Source organism: Lampetra planeri, unplaced genomic scaffold, assembly GCF_965212315.1.
Source record: "Lampetra planeri unplaced genomic scaffold, kcLamPlan1.2.h2 scaffold_114, whole genome shotgun sequence".
NCBI lineage: Eukaryota > Metazoa > Chordata > Hyperoartia > Petromyzontiformes > Petromyzontidae > Lampetra > Lampetra planeri.
The window spans coordinates 45,170-70,044 of NW_027613851.1; the positions used below are offsets into that span (position 1 = coordinate 45,170).

Below are 24,875 nucleotides of genomic sequence, written 5' to 3' on the forward strand. Positions count from 1 at the left end.
TCCTACCTCTCCCCTCTCATCTCACTCCACTCCCCTCCACGCACTCTCCTGCCTCTCCCCTCTCATCTCACTCCACTCCCCTCCACGCACTCTCCTGCCTCTCCCCTCTCATCTCACTCCACTCCCCTCCACGCACTCTCCTGCCTCTCCCCTCTCATCTCACTCCACTCCCCTCCACGCACTCTCCTGCCTCTCCCCTCTCATCTCACTCCACTCCCCTCCACGCACTCTCCTGCCTCTCCCCTCTCATCTCACTCCACTCCCCTCCACGCGCTCTCCTGCCTCTCCCCTCTCATCCCACTCTACTCCCCTCCACGCACTCTCCTACCTCTCCCCTCTCATCTCACTCCACTCCCCTCCACGCACTCTCCTGCCTCTCCCCTCTCATCTCACTCCACTCCCCTCCACGCACTCTCCTGCCTCTCCCCTCTCATCTCACTCCACTCCCCTCCACGCACTCTCCTGCCTCTCCCCTCTCATCTCACTCCACTCCCCTCCACGCACTCTCCTGCCTCTCCCCTCTCATCTCACTCCACTCCCCTCCACGCGCTCTCCTGCCTCTCCCCTCTCATCTCACTCCACTCCCCTCCACGCACTCTCCTGCCTCTCCCCTCTCATCTCACTCCACTCCCCTCCACGCGCTCTCCTGCCTCTCCCCTCTCATCTCACTCCACTCCCCTCCACGCACTCTCCTGCCTCTCCCCTCTCATCTCACTCCACTCCCCTCCACGCGCTCTCCTGCCTCTCCCCTCTCATCTCACTCCACTCCCCTCCACGCACTCTCCTGCCTCTCCCCTCTCATCTCACTCCACTCCCCTCCACGCACTCTCCTGCCTCTCCCCTCTCATCTCACTCCACTCCCCTCCACGCACTCTCCTACCTCTCCCCTCTCATCTCACTCCACTCCCCTCCACGCACTCTCCTACCTCTCCCCTCTCATCTCACTCCACTCCCCTCCACGCACTCTCCTGCCTCTCCCCTCTCATCTCACTCCACTCCCCTCCACGCACTCTCCTGCCTCTCCCCTCTCATCTCACTCCACTCCCCTCCACGCACTCTCCTACCTCTCCCCTCGCATCTCACTCTACTCCCCTCCACGCTCTCTCCTGCCTATCCGGGATATTTGAAATATTCTGATGTTCTTTTAACAGCAATCTGTTGAGGGTGTTATTTATTTATTGTGCTTGTACACCACTACCAACGCAGCATCATTACCAAATCGTTCTCAGCCCACAAAGTGTTGCACTATAAATACCGGAATAATAATTATAATATTGAATTGCGCCCGACACGGGAATCGAACCCGTGTGGCCATCGCTTACAAAGCCCCTCCCCCAAACTGCCACTCCGCCCCCCCCCGTGACGTCACGATCCCCCCGCCCCTCGCCCACCCGCTATATATAAAGCGGCGCACGCGCGCAGCAGCCACCATTGACGGCGTTCGTCCCATGGTCCTCGGCTCCATTATCTTATTCCGAGTCCAGCAAGTTGCTTCCGTCATCATCGCCTCACGCTCAGCGCTGCAAATCCATCTCGTCGTACTTCAACCCGTATTTTTTTGTGTTATCGCTTAAAAAATAAATTTATTAATATTTTCTTTTTTTTTACCTCGTACGTCTCTGGCCGGCTAATTTTTTTTTTTCCCGCCAACGACCTCCAACCCCACACCGTTGCGCGCGCGCTCTCTCACTCCCCGGTCACGTGGCGGTCATCCGCCAATCAACGCTCTTGGCTCGTGCCTGCCCCTCCCCCCTCCTTTTCTCACCCCCCCCCCCCTTCGGCTAGAGTAGCCCCGCCCCTCACCACCCCACACCAGTAGCCCCGCCCCTCCACTCGCCTCCTCTTCCAAGTCAAAAGGCTCGGGAAGAATGACTGGGTTCGCTTCGGTTACGAGACACAAAAAGGTATTTATAATATAGACGTTATAAGTAATAATTTGTAACGTACAGAAATATACGTGTACGCATCGTAGCGTTGTAAGACGATGTCGTTTTTTGTTATTTTCCGAGATAATTGTAATGTAACACGTGTACGTACACGTCGCTTGGGTGACGAGACAATTGGGTGTTAACAATTAAGACGTTATAAATAGGAATGTTTTAACGTACAACACAAATATACGTACGCATCGAAGTGTTTTGTAAGTCGATGTTGTGTTTTTTTATTCTCTGAGGTAAGTGTTGCAATTCATAGGCGAGACAACGTAGGTATTAAAATAAAGACTTAATGTTTAAACGTACACGATTGTTACGCGTATTGCAAGTCTATGTCGTTTTTTTATATTTACCGAAGTATAAATTGTTGCAATGTATCTAAGTGTGCGTATACAAGCCCGTTACCTGCAAATTAAAATGGTGATGCGTTTATAAGTTTTGTGAGGTAATTGTGTAATTTTGTGTTAGCGATTTGATCGCGTTTAATTCGTAACCTTAGCACTTTAAATCGTATTGCGATGATAAATTAAAGGCAAGTAGACGTGAAATGGATGATTACACGATTATTCAAACAGTTCAGTGATTCGTTACGAGCAATTCCAGTGTGTGAGAATGAGGTGTGGTTATTGAAAATGTTTTATTTTATCTTGGCCTCGAATTTAATTATTGTAGAGGACGAATTAGTGTGGCTTTTTGTCGATCGTTATTGCTTTATTTTTTTGTGGTACACATGGGAAGTGCTACTCTTAGGTTTTTTTCGGTAAAGTCACGTAGGGAAATAAATAAATAATATAAATAATAATATAATTATATTTCTGTTTTTATAAATAATAAATTTGAAATAATAGAAGTAAAATAAAAATTATATTATTTCAATAATTTTTATTCTTCATTTTTTTTTTACCTACGTGACTTTACCGAATAAACCTAAGAGTATGAAACCCTTGCAGTCACAAAAGCTTCAAATCTAGAATGGGAAGTGCCAGAGGTGTGGACTCGAGTCATGCGACTTGGACTCGAGTCAGACTCGAGTCATGATTTTGATGACTTCAGACTCGACTTGGACTTGCCTCATCTTTGACTCGACTTGACTCGGGACTCGAGAGCAAAGACTTGAGACTTACTTGTGACTTGCATAACAATGACTTTGTCCCACCTCTGGGAAGTGCTCAATAACATCTGGTAAACCCAACAGGCGCTCTACGTCTGCAGTATTTGTTCATTCCCCCCTAAACTGGGTTCTTCCACGTGGTTCTCATCAACAGTACAGGTCTGGGCTTGCCGAACGGAGATGCTCCTGTGGTTTGTTTTTTACCAGACCCATTGGGCAAGATAACTCGAATTAAAGCTACCCTCTGTTCAACAATTCTACCGTACAAAAAATAAATAAACTCATGCCCGGCTCTGCTGATGAGGCACAGAAAGCCAAAACCAGCCACGAGTTTGCTTCGCCCATAAGACGCATGCTGCTGGATATCATAGCGGTCTTTGCAGCCTTAAGTAAGATGTAAGTGATTAAATATATACATTTTTAAATGGTCTCGTGTGGGTAGATTTGTTTTGCGACTTAACCGAGAAATCTCGAGGTGATGGCTCCTACGCAGTTGGTTAGGGTCCATTAAAGACAAAATCGCAACGAATCGCATGAGAAGGGAGGCCTTTAACCTACATTGTATAATTCCTGTAATGATTATTTTAAATATATTTAGTGACTTGCTTACTCTTTTTACCTGCTACTTTGCACGCCGATCGGTGTTTAGTTTTGTATTTGTTGTAAGTTGCTGGCCCGTGTCCACACTTGAGGCATGCGTTGGTTGCTCCTCGGATTCATTTTTATTATTTAAAGATTCTGATCCAGTCGTGACTATTTCGACCCTTGCCACGGCCAATGTAGGATCAAATACAAATATCCCCCGTATAACCTTAGGGGACCATCCATTTAGTACGTACGCATGGAAGGGGGTTAACCCAAATGCGTACTGACAATGTACGCATAGGAAACGGGGGGGGGGGGGTGAAGCCTCGATAATAATTTGTCGACATCGGCCTTCAAATGATTCCACAGTTCAGTTTATTCAGCTTGCTTAAATACATAATATCCCTCGTTGGGGCAATCGCTGTTCGCGAGTAGCACCTAACGAAAGCCGGCACGGCGCTACGAACGGGGATGGATGGCCAACACCACACCCGGCCGCCTTCCATCTCCCCAGTGGCGATGTTCACACACCCGCACCCCGGGGAACTTATTTGAGGCCGAGTCTACCTAGGGGGGGAGGAGGGGGCCCATGACCGGTTCAGATAATCGTCACGGGTGCCATCCGTGGGCGGAAATCGAACTCTGGTTCGTAGCTGTACTACACCTTTAACAGCTCCCCCACGCTGATGGAGGATCGGGCACTCACGCACACAATCACGTGGAGGGCGGCAGTAGTAGGAGGAGGAGGGAACGCGTGGAGGGCAGCAGTGGTAATAGGGAACACGTGGAGGGCAGCAGTAGTAATAGGAGGGAACACGTGGAGGGCAGCAGTGGTAATAGGGAACACGTGGAGGGCAGCAGTAATAGGGGACACGTGGAAGGCAGCAGTAGTAATAGGAGGGAACACGTGGAGGGCTGCAGGAGGAGGGAACACGTGGAAGACAGCAGTAGTGATAGGAGGAGGGGAACACGTGGAGGGCAGCAGGAGGAGGGAACACGTGGAGGGCAGCAGGAGTGATGGGAGGAAACGCGTGGAAGATGGCAGTAATGATAGGAGGATGGGAACACGGAGGGCAGCAGCAGTAGGCATGAGGGAACACGTGGAGGGCAGCAGAAATAGGAGGGAACACGTGGAGGGCAGCAGCAGTAATAGGAGGGAACACGTGGAGGGCAGCAGTGGTGATAGGAGGGAACGCGTGCAGGGCAGCAGGAGGAGGAGGGAACACGTGGAAGACAGCAGTAGTGATAGGAGGGTAACACGTTCAGGGCAGCAGGAGGAGTGAACACGTGTAGGGCTGCAGCAGGAGGAGGAGGGAACACGTGGAAGACGGCAGTAGTGATAGGAGGGGGGGGGGCACGTGGAAGACAGCAGTAGTGATAGGAGGGGGGGGGGCACGTGGAAGACAGCAGTAGTGATAGGAGGGGGGGAACACGTGGAAGACAGCAGTAGTGATAGGAGGAGGGTAACACGTTCAGGGCAGCAGGAGGAGTGAACACGTGTAGGGCTGCAGGAGGAGGAGGGAACACGTGGAAGACGGCAGTAGTGATAGGAGGGGGGGGGGGGCACGTGGAAGACAGCAGTAGTGATAGGAGGGGGGGGGGGCACGTGGAAGACAGCAGTAGTGATAGGAGGGGGGGGGGAACACGTGGAGGGCAGCAGTAGTGATAGGAGGGGGGAACACGTGGAGGGCAGCAGTAGTGATAGGAGGGGGGAACACGTGGAAGACAGCAGTAGTGATAGGCGGGGGGGGAACACGTGGAAGACAGCAGTAGTGATAGGAGGGGGGGGGAACACGTGGAGGGCAGCAGTAGTGATAGGAGGGGGGGTAACACGTGGAGGGCAGCAGTAGTGATAGGAGGGGGGGAACACGTGGAAGACAGCAGTAGTGATAGGAGGGGGGGGGAACACGTGGAGGGCAGCAGTAGTGATAGGAGGGGGGGAACACGTGGAGGGCAGCAGTAGTGATAGGAGGGTGGGGGGACACGTGGAAGACAGCAGTAGTGATAGGAGGGGGGGAACACGTGGAGGGCAGCAGTAGTGATAGGAGGGGGGGAACACGTGGAAGACAGCAGTAGTGATAGGAGGGGGGGAACACGTGGAGGGCAGCAGTAGTGATAGGAGGGGGGGAACACGTGGAAGACAGCAGTAGTGATAGGAGGGGGGGGACACGTGGAAGACAGCAGTAGTGATAGGAGGGGGGGAACACGTGGAGGGCAGCAGTAGTGATAGGAGGGGGGGAACACGTGGAAGACAGCAGTAGTGATAGGAGGGGGGAACACGTGGAAGACAGCAGTAGTGATAGGAGGGGGGGAACACGTGGGGGGCAGCAGTAGTGATAGGAGGGGGGGAACACGTGGAAGACAGCAGTAGTGATAGGAGGGGGGGGACACGTGGAAGACAGCAGTAGTGATAGGAGGGGGGTAACACGTGGATGGCAGCAGTAGTGATAGGAGGGGGGGAACACGTGGAAGACAGCAGTAGTGATAGGAGGGGGGGGGGAACACGTGGAGGGCAGCAGTAGTGATAGGAGGGGGGGAACACGTGGAGGGCAGCAGTAGTGATAGGAGGGGGGGGGGGACACGTGGAAGACAGCAGTAGTGATAGGAGGGGGGGAACACGTGGAGGGCAGCAGTAGTGATAGGAGGGGGGTAACACGTGGAGGGCAGCAGTAGTGATAGGAGGGGGGGAACACGTGGAAGACAGCAGTAGTGATAGGAGGGGGGGGGAACACGTGGAGGGCAGCAGTAGTGATAGGAGGGGGGGAACACGTGGAGGGCAGCAGTAGTGATAGGAGGGGGGGAACACGTGGAAGACAGCAGTAGTGATAGGAGGGGGGAACACGTGGAGGGCAGCAGTAGTGATAGGAGGGGGGGAACACGTGGAAGACAGCAGTAGTGATAGGAGGGGGGGAACACGTGGAGGGCAGCAGTAGTGATAGGAGGGGGGGGACACGTGGAAGACAGCAGTAGTGATAGGAGGGGGGGAACACGTGGAGGGCAGCAGTAGTGATAGGAGGGGGGGAACACGTGGAAGACAGCAGTAGTGATAGGAGGGGGGGACACGTGGAGGGCAGCAGTAGTGATAGGAGGAGGGGAACACGTTCAGGGCAGCAGGAGGGAACACGTGTAGGGCTGCAGCAGGAGGAGGAGGGAACACGTGGAAGACAACAGTAGTGATAGGAGGGGGGAGAACACGTGCGCGCGTATTCACCACCACAAGCCGGGATTTGGTGGCGGGGGAGGGGATTTGGTTAACGTAGAGCGCTTAAGCTGCATTGGGGGTCACCGAAAGGAAACGGTGGGGGTGGGGTCACGTGACACGTGCGCGTCCAATGGGCGAAGCGTTGTGCGACCACCACCGGCTCAGCTTCCTCTCCTAAGCGCGGTATCAATTCTAACGTCCGGGCAGCGTGGTTTTTTTGTGTGTGTGTCCGTGTGGCGTGAGATGCATTATTAATTAGCATTGTGTGCCGTGGGTCTGTCCACTGCTAGATGATGGCCTCATTCCCGTAGCTTTACTGCGCAAGTGTACATCAAGAAATCGGCTTTTGAAATGGCATCTTTGAACATTGTGCACGACGTCACTCGTCCATTTTAGTCATTTTGTCAACTGCTGGATTGAGGGGGGGCATCACCTTGCCGCGTGGTCTTATGCGATTGTACTTAAGCCATTACCTCGAATACGGTCTCGTTGCACAATTGTTATATATGTGCCATTTATTATGTATTCCAGCATTAGTGCCGGGGTGTTATCGACTGCCTAGGAGGTTGGGTTGCATTGGTAGATGATTTACAAACTGGGGAGGGAGCGGTTGGTGCACTGGTGAGCGCATTGGGGTTGTGAGCACATGACAAAAATTTAAGAGTTCGAATCCAGGCTTTGGGTGACAACTGTGCTCGTTCACCGTCACCAATCCACATTGGCCAGAATGGTTAAGTATTGTCAAGCAACCCCAGCTACTAAAACCGGTTTGCGAGATGTTTTTCACCCAGCAGTGTGGGTTAACAAAGGGCTGTATAGCCACTCATTCAATTTATTCTTTGAGTAAAAACTCGCCCTCCCCACTAATGAGGGCATAGCTAATACTTTACAGTATCAATTAAACGACGCTCGTCTTGCCTATAAAAACACATTCCTGCGGAGGGAGCTGGTAGGAACGTTGGGTTGCTCGGTCAATGGCCAGGGTCAATGGCGGCGTGGTGTATTCCGCAAATATGCCCGACTGTGAGGGCAGGCACAAGCCGGCGTGAGTAGGTTAAACGTTGAGTTTTATAAGGGCACCACGGGGTGACCAGCCCCTCCCCACCCAGCCCCACTCTCCCCACCTAGCCCCTCCCTGCACGATAGACACAATAATCCCCTGTGGGCTGGTGGAACCAGTGGGTTCCTACCAGTATCAAGACGTGTATCAAAATGAGAGCGTAAATACTCAAGGAAATGGGGAAAAATTGTCTCGCGGAGTTTCCTTGAACTCTTTTAGTGCTCTGAGCCAATCTGAGGTCTGGTGGGAGAGTTCAAGATCTTAGACGCCGCACCCGAGGAGATTCCTACAGCCCAGCGTAAAATAAAACATTTGCGGTTGAGCTAGCAGAGGCCTCTGCCCTGAGTATCGCAAGGTACATGTAAAACATAAATAACATCCATAATAATAATTGTTTTTTTTACCCTTTTTTCTGGCAACAAAACTGACACCTTTTTTTACAAGGAGTCATGTTTGCATAGACCACAATACCTGCAGTCGTAATGCAAACAAAAAACATGCATACATTATCAGAGTTATGTTTTTTGTTAGCATTACGACTGCAGGTATTATGGTCTATGCAAACATGACTCCTTGTAAAAAAAGGTGTCAGTTTTGTTGCCAGATAAAAGGGTAAAAAAACAATTATCATATTTTTCTACTGGCAAATGAGGTTCCAATGGTGGAACATTCATAATAGTTTTTTTTTGGGGGGGGGGGGTAGATCGTGTAAATGTGTCGTTAAACCCACCACCACCCGGCACAGCCAATTGGTAAGCTTTGTCATGTAAACAGAACATGCCAATTCATTACTAGTACAGCACACTAGTTGTGTGTTGGAGAGCAAAGCCACAACATTTACAATACGAGTACGACGTTTTGCCAGTAGTTACAACTAGCTTCATTCCGGTGACAGCCAGATTTGTGGAGAAATCCTCTTGTTTCGTTCCTTAAATAGTGTGGTAGATGTGGTGACATTACTTGTGAGACCACCTTGAGCGAACAATTACACACGCCATGAGAGTGATGTGCCCAGACACCATTAAGTTATTTTGGATCCTCTAATCCAGCGGTCGGGAACCTATGGCTCGCGAGCCATATATGGCTCTTCCAGTGACGGCAAGTGGCTCCCAGACAATTTTGAGTTGAAAAAATAAAAAAATCGGTTTTGGAACTGATTTTAAAATGCTTGTGATATTGCACGAAGCTCAACCTCACCACGTACGAACCAGACTACAAGGCCATCAGCAAAACCACGCAGCACCAGAAGTCGCATTAAAAGTAAGACGCATTTAATTTATTATACGTTAAAAATACTATATGGCTCTCAATGAAATATATTTAGAAACATTTGGCTTCTATGGCTCTCCCGGTCACAAAGGTTCCCGACCCCTGCTCTAATCAGTCCTGTGTTTTTTTTGTGATAAATGTCTACATTGTAAACGATAGGAGGACTGCTAATTTCGTTTGGTTTTATATACGGGTCCATCTGCCCCAAGGCTAGGCGTGAAATTATTCGATTTAATATCGGTTGCCATTGATTTGACATCGATTCATTCGTCCAGGATGTGATATCCATTTAGAGATAACCCACGAAACGAATTGGGTGTGCAGTAAATATGTTGGAAATATTTTTGTAATGCCTTTTTACGCACCTGCCACCAATTAAAATGCACGTAATTTATTTTGTATTCTGATCAATTTCACAGTACAATGTCACCGGTCGAGAAGAGTGTAATTGACAGTGGGGTAGATATCGCTACATGGATCGCGCGCTGGCTTATGTAGGGCAAATGTAACGAGTCGGAACAAACGACACTGTGAAAGCGGGACAACATTATACAGAAGAGACCACACACTATGTAGACATTGCAAAATGAGACGGTGGCACACGCAGATTGGGTGCTGCGATGGAGTAGTGTTAACTTGGTTCGATCCCGACCCTGATGCCTGCTGTATATAATGGAGTTTGCATGCGTGTCTCTCTCTCCCCGTGGTTGTGTGGATTTTTCTCGGTCCTCCAGTTTTTCTCTCCACATTTATAATCAACATGCCTTTAGAGTAGTTTTCCGTGTGATAAGCCATTTCGCTGAGCTATCATTTGTGAAAGTCAAGTTGCTTCTGAAAAAGATCTATATAGCTCTGAGCCTTATCTGGTAAAATAAAACAGCTTAGTTTTAGATTATAGATAGGACAGATAAGAAAACCGTATAAACGAGGCTGTATAATCAACACAATGCACACGAGACAGACCATACGAACGAGACGAACCAGAGAAACATTCCCATTTGTTTTGCGTGTTTGGTGGAAACTGAGTAGCCAGAGAACCCACAGACATGAGTGGATGGCACACACTCAAGACCGCACAGACAAGTTAATGAACTCCACTCCCCTGGTTTGGTAATTTCTAAAACTCGGCAACTCCTTCTGCCTTCAAAACGCTGGATCGCAGGTAGCCCATATCACTTGGGCATCTACGGCCTGTTTGTCAATCTGCCACTCGACAAAGGCTTTCCTACGCCAGTGCAGGCGGCGATCTATATTTGACCATACTTCACCACACTGGGCAGTGGTGGTTGGTGAACGTGGGGGTTGGGAGGGGGAGTACAGAACAACAATGGAGATGTTTCTGCACAATCCACAATGCTTCTACAGCTGTTATGCATGGTGGCTGCTCATCCAAGCACACTCGAGGCTTTGCTTTGCTTGGCTTATTAGGTTAGATTGGGATGGGGTGTACTTTGTGTGATCTGATCATGGGTTTCTAAGTAATGCTGCACATATTTTGACTTAATCTCGTGTTAATTCCAAATATGGGAAAGCCTTCATCCAGCTATCGATAAAAAAGGGCTAAATGTATGTATGTATGTTGAACTTCTATCGCACCATGCGGCGCTAACCGTGCTAATCGGAAGTGCAAAGCATGCGTTGGAAGCAATCCATTCCTGAAAAGTCTTTAATATGCAAAGCTTTCGGATGCGCGATGCAGCAGATCATTAAGAAATGAGAACACATTATGTAATTGAATTATTTTTTAAATCGCATTTTATGGCCTATAAATCTCACCAACCTATGCTACATTTTATGAGTACATCATTAGAATGATGTTGCACTATCTGGCCAAGAGTACCTGGTGAGGAGTAACGTTCATCGTTATTACAATACGACACAGCCTTATTAGTACGTTGATCAATTTGACTATTTGTGATACGGTTCTAATTCGAGTAGTAGCATGGTTGGCTATGTCTGGTGCGAAAGAAGTCCAACATGCAGAAATGAAGAGTTAACACGGGAGTTAGAAAATAACTCCCAAGTCGTGCCAGGTCATTCCATAACTTGTTTATGGTCTCAACCACGTATCGCTGATTTGGGACATTATTGTCAGGATTAATACTCTTGAGAGCTGGGATCATCGCGGAGTATATGAACCTCCTGAGCCACGGTTCTCCACAAAGACAGATGAATGATCTGTCGTGTAGCCTACACAGACTATTGGGGCATGTGTACTCTTGGGTTTTTTTGGTAAAGTCACGTAGGTAAAAAATTATAATAAATTAAATCACGACGTTTACTGTATCAGTAATTCTGCTGTGACGGTTCCATCTGAAGACGGAAGCTTGTGATGCCTCCGAAACGTCGTGATTTAATTTATTTTAATTATTTACCGACGTGACTTTACCGAAAAAACCAAAGAGTATGAATCCTTGCAGTCACGAAAACTTCACATCTAGAATTGGGGCACGTGTGGTGACTGACATGGCCAGTATGGAATCTGACGGACTTGTCTGGTCAATGCTGATGTTTTGCACACACCTCACCAGGTACTCCTTTAATCATTTCAGGCCGAGTTGGGTGGAGACTCACGGCCAGTTTGGATAATCACTGAATTGAGCCCGTGTTGGGAATCAAATTAGGGCTGCCGTGTTCGTAGCGTAGTGCACTAAACACCACGACAGCTACATATACACACACGTGTTAGTGCACTTGATTTAATTCCATCTCGTTGCAAAAAGGTGTGGCTATTTCCGTAGGCTCTCGTCGCCAGCCGTGGAAACTGCCCCATGGTGACGAGGCATCGATGTCCCGTCTTGCTAATTGCTTGGTGTGACGCAGAGGAGGGTTTGGAAACGTGTCCAAGCCTCGGCCATTTCGCAATTCCTAATCCGACGCCTCGAGGTGGTTTTCGCGTCTGTGACCTGAATGCATTCGAATGTCAATGTTAGTCGTAGACTGGAGGGGGGTGGGTACGTGGCATGTTACCAAGTGTACTGTAATTGAGAAGCAGGTTTGCTTGTACTTAACTATTATGCGTGATTAGCAAAAACTGGGGCATGCTTGAATGTGGGTCAGCCATCTGTGTAGTAACTCATTCGTGAGAAATTGCGCATTTTAGAAATATCTCGTCTTTCCTCTGGTTCACAGAATGTTGCTGTTTTTATAATTATTGACATATCATGGTCTGTTTTTAATCGAATCCATTAGCATGACACATTTGGCCTCCCCCCTACTGTTGGTCAATGGTTTATCATGGTTTGATTCAAGGGTTGATTATTTAGTCTTTTGTACTGTCTTACGTGTAAAGTAGTTTGTACAGTCTTCAACACTATCTGGACTGTTTCCATGTTGTCAATGTCCGACTTGTGTTAGTAATTCTGTCTTGCTAAGTCTGTTCATTCAATATTTGCATATTTACGTAATTTTCATTACATTTGCGGACATTAAAAGTACACCGTTTAAATGTATGCATTATGATAATAGAAGTACATTGGTCATGACGGTTGTTTGACCATACGTGATCGTGTTTGTCAGTGTATTAGTGAAAGGGGCGTTTCCAGGACTCGCAAATGATGTTAGCTCTGGTCGGGAATCGGTTCGGGCCACTGCCGTCATAGCACTGCACTTGACCAGATCTACCTGCTTAACACCACACCACTGATGCAAATTTAATAACACATTCCTGCGGAGGGAGCTGGTAGGAACGTTGGGTTGCTTGGTCAATGGCCAGGGTCAACGGCGGCGTGGTGTATTCCGCAAATATGCCCGACCTGCGAGGGCGGGCACAAGCCGGTTTGAGTAAGTTAAACGTTGAGTTTTATAAGGGCACCACGGGGTGACCAGCCCCTCCCTGCACGACGGACACAATAATCCCCTGTGGGCCGGTGTAACCAGGAGGTTGCTACCAGTATAAATACTTGGTCATGCACTCTGCATCGTAAAATGTGTTTTTTTTTATTAAAATCACGGAAGTGTAAATGTTTGTCCCCGATGCTTGCTCCTGAGATGTAGGATTAACTTCTTTTTTAAACAAGGTTTTTTCTGACCAGTCGATATGTCTGCTATAAACAGCACTACCGTATCAAGCAAAACAAACGAGTACAGAATCGATGCCTCGTGTTCCTCTCTTGCACAATAGTCTTGTAACTCCTTTATCCAATTGTCTTTCGATTAATTTTCCATAAATTGATTGACCAATTGTTTGCTTGGTCTTGTCCTTTCTCGACTAACTTCCCAGTTTTGCATCGTCTTTTTTTAGCGTCTCAATTATATTGGCTGTATCGTTTGAAGCCGTCTTTCTCAATGTCACTTGTTTCATTTTGTGTTATTTGACCACGAGCACAAAGTAAGCATTTCCATAAATCTGCAATGAATTGCAAATGTTTTTTTCTTGCACGATTCGGTGCATATCTAATCCTCTAAGTATCCGAGTCAATTGATTGGATCCATTTACGTGACTAGTACACACACGATATGTGCATGAGGCATCATAAACCTGCAACTCTGTGTACATCGGCATAATTTGCTTGTTAAACTATGCCTGTAAAACTGAAAACTACTTATCCTGCAGTACCTCTATTTAAATACACTATCGAAAATATAATTTACACCCCTCTGTCAATCATCGTGTTTCTCAGTGTGGATTTGTGAACACACTTTGTAAACAGTACATAAAATAGTATGCGTTTTCAATGCGCTGTTCATATTGTAACAAGCGTTTATACCAATGTTACTCTGCAGAGTAGTGGGTTGCCGCTCCTTTTATCCGCATTGATGCGAGCGGTATGTGAGGACTATGGCTTTACCGCAAGAAAAACTATCTGCACAGATGCATACGGAAGTATTATCAAACAGGAGGAATTAATGGTGCAACGCATCTCATATTTTTAAATATCTGCAGGTAATAGGATTGTCATCGATTGATCCTGGCTGCAGACAGTGGTAGGTCACAAATAATAATGAAGATAAGAGAGCAGTTTCACTGTTATGCATACCGTTATGAAAAATAAGGACTTAAGTCGTGTAGGCAGTTTGAACAACTCTCCGATAACATTTATGATCCTGCGCATTCGTCCTCGCTGCGCTTGGACGACACGCCAACAGAATGATTACGCACCAGGTGGGTCGCGGCGTTTATGTGCGTAGTGAGACGATGTCGCCAAAATAAATAAATTGATTACGATTTTGACTTCTGTGTATTCGGGACCCCGGGGTCCTGGCATGAGGTTCATTTGCCGCACACTGTTATTTTGCAGCGGTGGCGTCTGTTTTACAATGTGTGGCATCTGGTGCATTCTGGAAAAAAACTGCTTAGGTCCAGTGCTAAACACAGCACTGGGGAGGCTTCGTCTGATGGGTTTCATGCCAGTCCGCAGGTATTTGCTGCTACCCTGATGTGAAGGGCATTTGTTGCGGTAGCTTAAAATATAATCTTTTGTACCATCATCCTGTGATGTTTTTGCAAAATATAATTCCACTGCTCGCACACGGAAGTTGTGCTTTTGTATGCACCACATGGCGCAAAGGCGCTGCTAAAATATTATTTTATTCTGTACAGTGTTGGCGCCCTCGTGCAGAATTTTAATACACTCTGTGGCAGTGATGGTATTTTTGCTGTGGCCCTGCATATAAAGTGTGCGCAGACATTTAATGATCCTTCAATGTTACCAAACAAAGATGGCATTAAGGACATCATCTGAGCATTGCTGAAAAAAATTGCTCTTGAGAGAACAGCATGTTACCTTGTTCTATATTCTGTTAACAGCGTACAGTGCGCCTGCCGTCATTCCACCAATGTTCTGACTTGTATATAACATTTCATACACTTAAATGTTTAGACGTTCCGCTTGAGCTTTCAGCGTATGCAGCTAGAATTCTTACAGGTTTTGCTCATGGCTTAACCACTTGTAATTTTCCATCCTTTTCAGTGTGCCACAACAGAATTACAGTACCATGAATTGTGTGGGCTTTTTTCCCAGCGCCTGAAATTGTGTGGTGCTGCAATTTGGTAGATTTAAAATCTATGACTACAACAGAATTTTTAAGTCAAGAGGTCATATTGGCTATCGCACACTGCCATCGCTTCCTTCCCTCTGCTAAATTCTTCCACTTGTACAGTTGAGACCAAATTTCAAAGAAACCTTTTTACAGTCTCCTTACCACCATCATGTGGCTTGAGGTGTCTTCCCTTTGTTACACCGTAAGACAGGTTCTTGAAGGACATGTCATCTGTGTAACAAAGGGAAAACCTCAACAGGCTGTGGTGGTGGTGATGAGGAGAGGTCCTTGAAAGACATGCCAACCATCTCATCAACACTACCATCTTGGTTTTAGGTCTTCCCCTTGTCTGATGACATTAGGTTGGCCACTCCAATACCTGTGAATAACCTGGCCTCCTGCATCATGCACACATCCCATCCATCACAACTTCCTCTTCCTCATTACATTTACAAAAAAATTCCTGCCACATTCTAGTGCCAACTTCTGAGTGTCTTGCCATTATCTTCGATGAAATACTGAGCTATCTTCGTATGTATGTATGTACGTTGAACGTCTATTGTGCACCCTATGTAGCCAAACCATGCTAATCTGAGGTGCATCTATAGGCCAGTAGACATAGGCTTTCGGCCAAGATGCTCGTGAAGTTAAATTTATTAAAATAAATTTGGACACTCTCAATGCGGTATTTATTTATGTTATTTATTTTAAGTTCATACATATGTGTATTACGTTTTTGTTCATGAAATGACCGGGACAGAAGGAACCACGAATCTATTTTTGAATCGAATCTTTTTTTTTCTTTCAAACCCATGACAATTAATTGAATCACACGTGGGTAATGGAGGAAAAGACAAATAATGACCTGCCCCTAAGGCTAGATTACATCATTCTTAGAACACATGCGGTGTTATTTTATTTGTTTAGATTTTTTTTTCCCTGTCTGCTTTTCGCGTGACCGGGACCCCCACTAGGTGACATTGTGCTGAAGAGAAACCCACTTGGCGTTTTCATGAAAACCAATCGTGTGCAGCGTAGCCCCATAGCTGCACACGTGTAAATCTGCCTGATTAGTTTAAAGCCCACCGTGGGCACAGGACACACTCGTGAGCCGCTAAAGCCGATTTGCGCAGAGCTTTTATTTAACGCTGCGTTGTGGCAAAGGCGGCAGCATCTGCATCACTGCAAAAATCCCTGCATGGAGGACGGGGGGAGTGGTCGGCCTCGAGTTGGCGATGCTAGACTTGTGATGTGTCGAGCTGACGAATTCTACACTGCGTAACCGCTGAATTGTGGTATGCAGACACAATGGGCTGAATCTACACAAAGTGGATGAGGGAAACATTCCTGGCCTGAAACGTTGGATGTATATAGCTTGGTGATCGCATAAGCTTGCAGAATTCATTTGGTCTCGCTTGGGCTACATTTTATGCAGTCAAATTCGAGAGATATTTACAGACAAGTTCTCCTGATGCCACCACCACACCTCACCCATTGCCTCATTCCTTATGCCTTGACCCGCCTCTGCTGGATATGTGTGGAAAAGAGCTTCCTAGCTCTTCGGATTCCTCCAGTCTAAATAAAGATTCTATTGCTGATGAAAGTTCCTGGTAGCTTTTGCAAATTTACCAACTGACCTTCGGGGACCGCTTTTGTGATCACCGATTTTACTACTTCCACTTGTTGCATAGTCGAGATGTCCGTAGAACCAAATTTACAGTTTCATGACCACCACGTTAGGTCTACCCATTGGTCGTCAACCTCAATGTAGCTGTCCTTGAGAGCGGTGGTGCAGCGGTTAGCGCGCTGCGCTATGAACCCGGCATCCCGGATTCGATTCCCGCTCACGGGTGACGATTATCTGAACCGGTCCTGGGCCTCCCCTAGGTCGACTCGGCCTGAAATGAGTACCTCGTGCAGTGTGTAAACATCGCCACTGGGGAGACAAAGGCGGTCGGGCGTGGTGCTGGCCACCTACCCCCTCGTGTACCGTTCCGGCCTTCATAGGTGCTCGCTAACAGCACTTGCCCCTACAGTCTGTTAAGGCTATACGGGGGATCTTTGTGTTGGTATCCTGCTCGTCTTATTTCTGCAAATGTCTCTTTCATAACAACCTACTCCTGCGTCCCTTTACACTGCTTTACTATCACCCTTATATTCCCTGCCTCCTAATTTTCATATCCTATCGGCCTCCGTCCTGCACGTCTGTTCCACCAATCTTGTCTAACAAATGGAAAAAAGCCTCTTCCCGATTTACGTGTTTTTTAATACCTGCCTTTGCCACGTATTCCAAACATTGGCGCACAGATCCAACAATGTGTACACATGTGCATACTTGTTTATATGCTATTTCAATGTTGCTATTGCAGTCGACTTGTGCAGTAAAATGACTAGGCGACAGCTGAAGCTAAACTAGCATTTTGAGTTGATCTAGATTATTAGTAAATGGAAAGAAGCAATGGTGGAGGTGTGGTCGCATCAGCGGCAATGGCCGTGATGACAGATTTCTGAAAATAGTAAGGAGTGCTAAAATTGGTTATGAACTGGTTATGTAATGATTCGTCATTAGCTGTGATCTGTCCACTTCTGGGTGAATGCCTCCCCAAGCTACCAACCTTCACACAGTCCTGCAATGCAATTATACATCTAGCCCCTGGACATGATTGGAATTCGTAACTCCATCTCCATGGGGGGGAGGGGAGTGCATCGTCTTGGGCATTTTCCTCCTTTGGCAGCCACTCCCATCATTAGTCTGCACCACTGGCCATTTTCCCTGGAGCGATGTGTACTGCCCGAGCCTACTTTACCGTCAAATCAAGATTGGTGTACTGAACTCTATTCCATCGTCTAGGATGATTTTTACAATCAGAATTTGCGTGAGCAATTCGAGGTGAACATGATTACATTTATGCTGCTTCTAGTTTACCATATTCCACTATATGCGTTTTACAATATCCACAATTTTTCCTTTCAATTGGATAATTGGCTTAAAAAAAAATACCCTCCACATTTCGGCCTCCCCGTCGCATGACTAATATAAGTAATTACCGCAGAGTATCTGCAACTAATAATAACCGGTGCCGTGTGCCTACGATAGCCTGCCAACTCTGCTAGTTCGTGCATTAATTCGGCTCTTTGCCTCTGTCCCTTGGGAAATCCCATGCAGCCAACACCCTTTTCCACGTGACATTGGAAGGAAAAAAATTGCAGGCGACAGTAGAAAAGGGGGAGCCAGTGGGGGTTGGTTTTTAGCTGTCGGCTCTAAATCCTGCCTTGTAAATAGCAAACAAAGATGTTGACACTTTCTTTAGACGTTCGAGAATCGACATCGTGTTTTGTGTGCACACTTTGAATTGAATGACCGAGTGGCCCGGTACAACGCCGCATGCCCGGCTTGCTGGTGACCTGATGTATCTAGGCAGATTTGTGAAAAGGCAGGATAACATTGGACGAACAGAATTGCTAAACGCGGGCACAAAGGGCCAAAGGGCACAAACGCGGTCGACAACAAATGGCACTCAAAGTTTTAATTTGATTTCGTTAACACATTTCTTTAATTGAGTAGGGTCTTAAGAACTTTGGTGGGGGGGGGGGTTATATGTGAGGGAATTCCCAGTTGGAGGAGTGTAAGGGAAGAAGCAGGAATAGACGTGTGTTTTGGCCTGCAATATGGTGGGTGGCGAACACTGCGGATGACACAATGTGTGAACGCCTCGACAATGACGGCTACACCACGCGTTTTTACGCGCTGCTGGAAATCCGAGCGGGGTCCGCACGCGACAATTCTTCGCCGTGCTTTTGAAGTAAGCAAAATGTACGCAAGGGTTAAGAATACGTTGTTATGCGTTTTTAAGAAATTTTTATGATTTGTGAAAATGCCAGTTGACGCACGCACGGTTTACCGCGCTGCATACGAGGCTGAGAATTGTTTTGGGTGAATGTGTGTGAGAGTCGGATATGCGACGTTATACTTTACTATAAATTGCCTCTCACCAAATTGCTCCAAATGCGAACCAATCTCATCGGACATCCCGTGTAGCTAAGCTGGTTTGGTTCCCGGATAGTGCTTGGATGGGTAATCGCTGTCTGCAGAACAGTTTTTTCGGCTGCGAGGCAACAGTGAGGCGCAGAAGACTCTGCAACAAAAAATAACAACACATTATTGTGCTGTACTCATCTGTGCTCCCCTGCCTTCATCAACTCGCCCTGACCACGATCAAGTCGGGGCAAATAATCCCCCATGACTGATGTGGCATAGGAGGGGGAGGCTCTAATCCATTCTTGGATTGACAATAGACTGGACATGTGTACTGTATTATTAAGCATGTAATGATTCACGACCCCCCCGCACCACGCTTCAATGAATTGTCACAATTCAGGTTTGTGGTCTGTGATTTGAGATGTAATTCTATTTTGTAGTGTGTTCTCCTTTGTGCCCGGTTCTGCGTCCATTGTTACCGTGTGTGTGGTGTTTTTCAGACGTATGGTTTCCTCTTTTGTCACTTGAACTGCCTGCACTGTTTGCCTGTTGTGCCCTGTATTGTTATGTGTACCGTTTATCTTTTACGGTATTGTTCCGACCTCCAGCCTAGAGGGAATATTTGCATACATTTGCGTGAATCTTAAATGAGCTATTCTTAGCGTAGACAATTCTGTGTGTGTGGTTAGCATTTGCCTCCCATTTAAATCCTAGGTCAATACATCCTTATTTTCGTTACATGTACCACTGTATGACGGTGTTGGTAAAGGCCATCTCTGGTGGGTAGCGGAACACGGCGCATCTGCCATGTATTTGTTTTCTAGGTGAATGTTTTTACATTAATTCTTCTACACCAGGGGGTCTGCAACCAAAACAACAAGAAGAGCCATTTTTCAGTAAAAAAAAACCCCCCTCAATGTTTCAAGAGCCTCCAATGCATGTGATTTTAATACGGGACTGTGGTCCTTGATAATTATTAATGTCACAAAGCGGTCATTGTGAAGAGCCGCATGCGGGTCCGGAGCCGCAGGTTGCCACAACAACCCCTGGCCTACACGCTTACCAGGATGGTGAAACACATTCCTCCTGCGGAGGGAGCTGGTAGGAACGTTGGGTTGCTCGGTCAATGGCCAGGGTCAACGGCGGCGTGGTGTATTCCGCAAATATGCCCGACTGTGAGGGCGGGCACAAGCCGGCGTGAGTAGGTGAAACGTTGAGTTTGATAAGGGCACCACGGGGTGGACCAGCCCTTGCCACTCTCCCCACCCAGCCCCTCCCTGCACGACGAACGGACACAATAATCCCCTGTGGGCTGGTGTAACCAGGAGGTTCCTACCAGTATTACTGTCCAATAACTCCCTTGACCAGCATGCTGTGTGGAGGCCCTTGTCCAGCAGTGGATTGACAAGACCTGAACATGTACTGTATATTCCTGGTTTACTTGATCTACCATACAGACCAAAAAAAAACACAATTCATTAACATGCATAAGCCATTCTTACATGGTGTTTGTTTTTAGCCTTGTACTGAACATTTGGTTATGCATAAAATACCGCATGTGTACTCAAACGGCCACGCACTAATGAAGTAAATATTTACAAAATTGATCGCTTGTTTCCAATACTTATTCAAGGCTGAAGTTGTACACTTAATTTGCGTCTGCAATATTGTTTAAAGCCACAAGGTAAATGTTGATTCTAAAGCTCTCGTGACTGCAGGGATTCATTCTCGGTTCTTTCGGTGAAGTCGCGTAGAAGGGAAATAATAAAATAATAAAAATATTAAACAATATTTTTTATATTTAAAACAATAGAGTTATATTTTTATTATTTTGTTATTACAATTATTTTGATTAATAATATTAATTAAAATATAAAACAATATTGTTTTATATATTAAATTATTATTTTCCTTCTACGTGACTTTACCGAAACAACCAAGAATAAAGTAAATGTTGCTTTTCTCATTCACGTGAAGCCATTTTGACTCCCACCCAGTGGCTAAAAAGGCCTCCCCCACACCCTTATTTGTCATGAGTGGTTTTTTACCATTTTTAAATCCTTTATATTATGTTCACTTGCTTGCGCGCTTACGACCGTGCAAATCTTTCGGTCGTTTTTTAACCCACTTCCCGTGATCCAATCGAGCTGACATTTTGCACACAGACTCGTTGTGCGTGACAATTTCTTTTCGTGAAAATTTTTTTCCAAAATTTTCCACTTTTAGGGAAAAAAAATTCTTATTTAATTAAAAATACCAATGTGATAAAAATGAAACTCTTACTCAAGAAAAACAGAAATGAATAATAAAATAAAACCGATGCCACGCATATAAAGGATTTATAGTGAAAAACTTAGTTTTTACGGGTTAATTTTTTCACCTCCCCTGGTTAGCAGTGTTGGGTGGGTAGGACTGGGTCTAATAGCTCTTGCCACTGATCTCTGCTGTGGCCGTGAATTGAACTGGTTCCTAGTGCAGTGGGCTAACCACTGCAAGTGCCTCCTTTTTAACATGGTAGAATGAGTCACTGGTGTAACAGTACAGTACATATTTCGTACGCTCCATTGCTCATGATTGACGTTTAACAACCCAAGTGAATAGGAACGGTTTGTGTGTTCGGTTAACAGTGGCTTGCTGTGTCCTGTGTAAACCTGTTTTCATTTTCTTTTTTTCCATATCAACGAGTGTTTTCATTTGCCTTTGGGGTCTCCTTCCGTCCTCTTGAGTGCGCGTGGTCGTCATTGTTTATTGTGTTGAGCACACTGTTTATCTTGTTATAAATGCGGTTTTTACATTGTTGGTGTTGGTACCATTACAACTCGATCACTGTTTTCTTTTTCATGTTTTTTTTAATACCCCCCCCCCCCCCCCCATTATGTTTTTTAACAACAAGAATGTTTTAACTATTCATCTGTCCTATAACGTGCAGCACACACTCGGTCTGCACCATGTTGAGTGTCTGGTACAGATTTTTTTGATATGCGGTTGTCCCAGAAACTAAGCAGAATTGAGCATACTCTTTGTTTTTTTCGGTAAAGTCACGTAGATGAAAACAACTAAATTAAATCACGACGTTTCGGAAGCAACACCAAACCTCCGTCGTCAGGTGTGACTGCTCCAGCAAAATTACTGTAGCTTTTAAAGCGAGCTATTTAGAGACACGTAGTGTTATACAGGGTATATTTATACGCTACAGTAATTTTGCTGGAGCAGTCACAGCCGATGAGGCTTGTGTTGCTTCCGAAACGTCGTGATTTAATTTAGTTTTCATTTTTATCTTGTTTCCCCCCTTACGCGACTTTACCGAAAAAACCAAAGAGTGTGGATCCTTGCAGTCACGAAAATTTTAAATCTAGGATTGAGCATGGCTATGCGTTTGGATGAGTGCCCGGCTGCTAGGCTGGGTGGTGGGCAGCAGAGGGCATTGCAGCAAAGTCATTTGCTGTTTATAATTGCAGACTACTCTCTCATTTGTGCTGCCTGCTTTCCTTGACAAACCCGGACTGACCTACCGCGGTGCATTATGGTTATATAGCCCTCGTGGCCGACATGGTGTGGAGAGCCCCTCGTCAAAGAATCGCTGTACATCGCTGAGGGCTCTGCAATGCCAGCTCAGCTCTTGTCTGAGTCACGTGGGCAGCTCACTGTCCTCGATTTTCTGAGTGTTGGGGCTCATTGGTGGAAGCACACTCAAGTCTGAAAACGTGATTTCCTGCCTAACAGTTCCCCTTATGTTGCATCATTCATGTTATCAACCAGTGTTCTTATGTCCGGATTTACAAGAAACTGCTGCAGGATTTGGGTGTTTAAACAAATGCTGCTGATTAATATTGGCCTTGGGTAGGCAATTGTCTGGTGGGCTAAAAAATATATTTGCGGATAGAAAAAAGGGAGGTTTTTTTTTACCGTCACTCTGCAACACCATAAGCTTTTAGTTTTCAAAATAATGCTTTTTAAATTGTTTTATGCAGCTAGCATGGTAGCAGGCTTCACACACTTTTGGTTTCGGTGTCATGTCTGTCCCAACCAAAAATACTTAATGTTCCATGTTCTCCAATTTTGGAGCCCCAAACATTTTTTTACGGTAATACATGTGCGTGTCTTTTGTCAATCCACTGCTGGATGAAGGCCTACCCATGCCGTGTTCGTCATGGGGGATATTTAGAGTAATTCGCCACGCTGTGGCTGGTCAACGTGGGGTTGGTACCGCGCGCGGCAAGAGCAGGGACCAGTTCAGAAACCACCTGCCAACTGATCTTAGCCACGGTCAGGATTTAAACTCTGTTTGCCGAGTCTACAGCGTAACATCGTAACCCTGTACCATCACTCAACCCCGAAATGTATTGATTCATCTAAAATAATTGATTTTTTAATGCTTTTTTTCCTTCGGTTTACTATTCGCTTTTAAATTATTAATAATTCGCTGTCTTCTGTTTTTCATTTCAAATCTGTATATAAAAGAAAAGCATTTGTATGTTTTTTGGAAGCTCATGAAGTTGGAACTTTGCCACTTTGCCTGGTTTTCTGCAGATAGTCTTTATTGCTGTAAATTTTTCTGAGAAGTATTGGATAACTCTGCTGTGCGGAAGGAATGTTTGTGTGCCCATGATTCGTAGCAGGAGAATGAACCGTAAAGATTGTCTGATTTGTATTCTGTGAGTTTAATGTTTTTTTTTGTTCATTTTTGTGTTTCAGCCAAAACCAGACAGTGGTACAAGGAATCTATAGCCTCGGTGGAGCATTCTACATATCATCCCCTTCCATATTTACTTTTTTTTATATATATAATTGTACATCCACTCCACTACCCATCTGCAAGACGAGCACAATCTTGCAAGGATTTCCATTTCGACTCTTAAAGACTTATTGTATAATTTTCCACTCGCTGTCAAAGCCATACAACAACAGATTTGTCCAAATTTAAAAATAACTGGTGTTAGTTGGCCTTCTAATTTGAGAGAGTTGCAATATACAGCATTTTTTTTTTAGCTTCGGTTGACGACAAAAAATATTAACTCCTTAAATTATTTATTGTTTTGCACAAACCTTTGAGACTACTTGAAGGGCTTCTTTCCATTTCAAGACCTGCCCGTTCACCCTTGGTACGTATGTAATTTCGTTTGCGTTAACACCATATGATTGGATGCTTGCACTTGCATATGGCAGATATAAAGTGTTTCATAACCACCCAAGGAAAGCAACCCCCACATCAAACCATAAAAGTCCTAGTAATAGGTTTTTACCCTTTGAACTGGTACAAAAACTGACACCTTTATGCAAGGCATCATGTTTGCAATAACCACAACACAAGCAGTCAAAATGCAAACAAAAAGAAACAACTCTGATAATGATAATGATATGCACTGTCCTTGAAGTTGATTGGTCCACACCCGAGAGACAGCTTTTCTTAGAGCCTAGTCTCTATTAGTGTTGGACCAGATGACGCCAAAAGGGTAAAAACCTATTGCTATATTTTGCCACTGGTAAAGGAGATGTCTCCTAGCATAAAAGACCTCTCAATAGGGGTTTTAAACAAATACTCCACTGTATAATGCGATTTTAAATGGAATTAACCAATCATCACACCAATGCAGTACCCTTCAGAAAAGAGCGTTGACTTGGACTTTCTTGAATAAATGGATCACCTAAGATTATAAACTTTAATCTTACCACCATCATGACACTGCTTCGCTATACAAATATACAGCAGAGATACGAGCGTCCGTGAACCAATAATTTGCAAATAGCTGTAA

The 24,875-nt window shown here is 45.9% G+C and overlaps 1 protein-coding gene across 1 annotated transcript in view; it reads left to right on the forward strand.

Moving 5' to 3' along the window:
* The first annotated feature begins 1,441 nt into the window (after nt 1–1,441).
* The window catches only part of LOC144738726 (influenza virus NS1A-binding protein homolog), a 62,912-nt gene continuing 39,478 nt past the window's right edge, over nt 1,442–24,875 (forward strand). The window contains exons 1-2 of the mRNA XM_078621718.1: nt 1,442–1,904; nt 23,818–24,224. The gene's annotated coding sequence lies outside the window, so the exon portion shown is untranslated. The remainder of the gene's footprint in view (nt 1,905–23,817; nt 24,225–24,875) is intronic.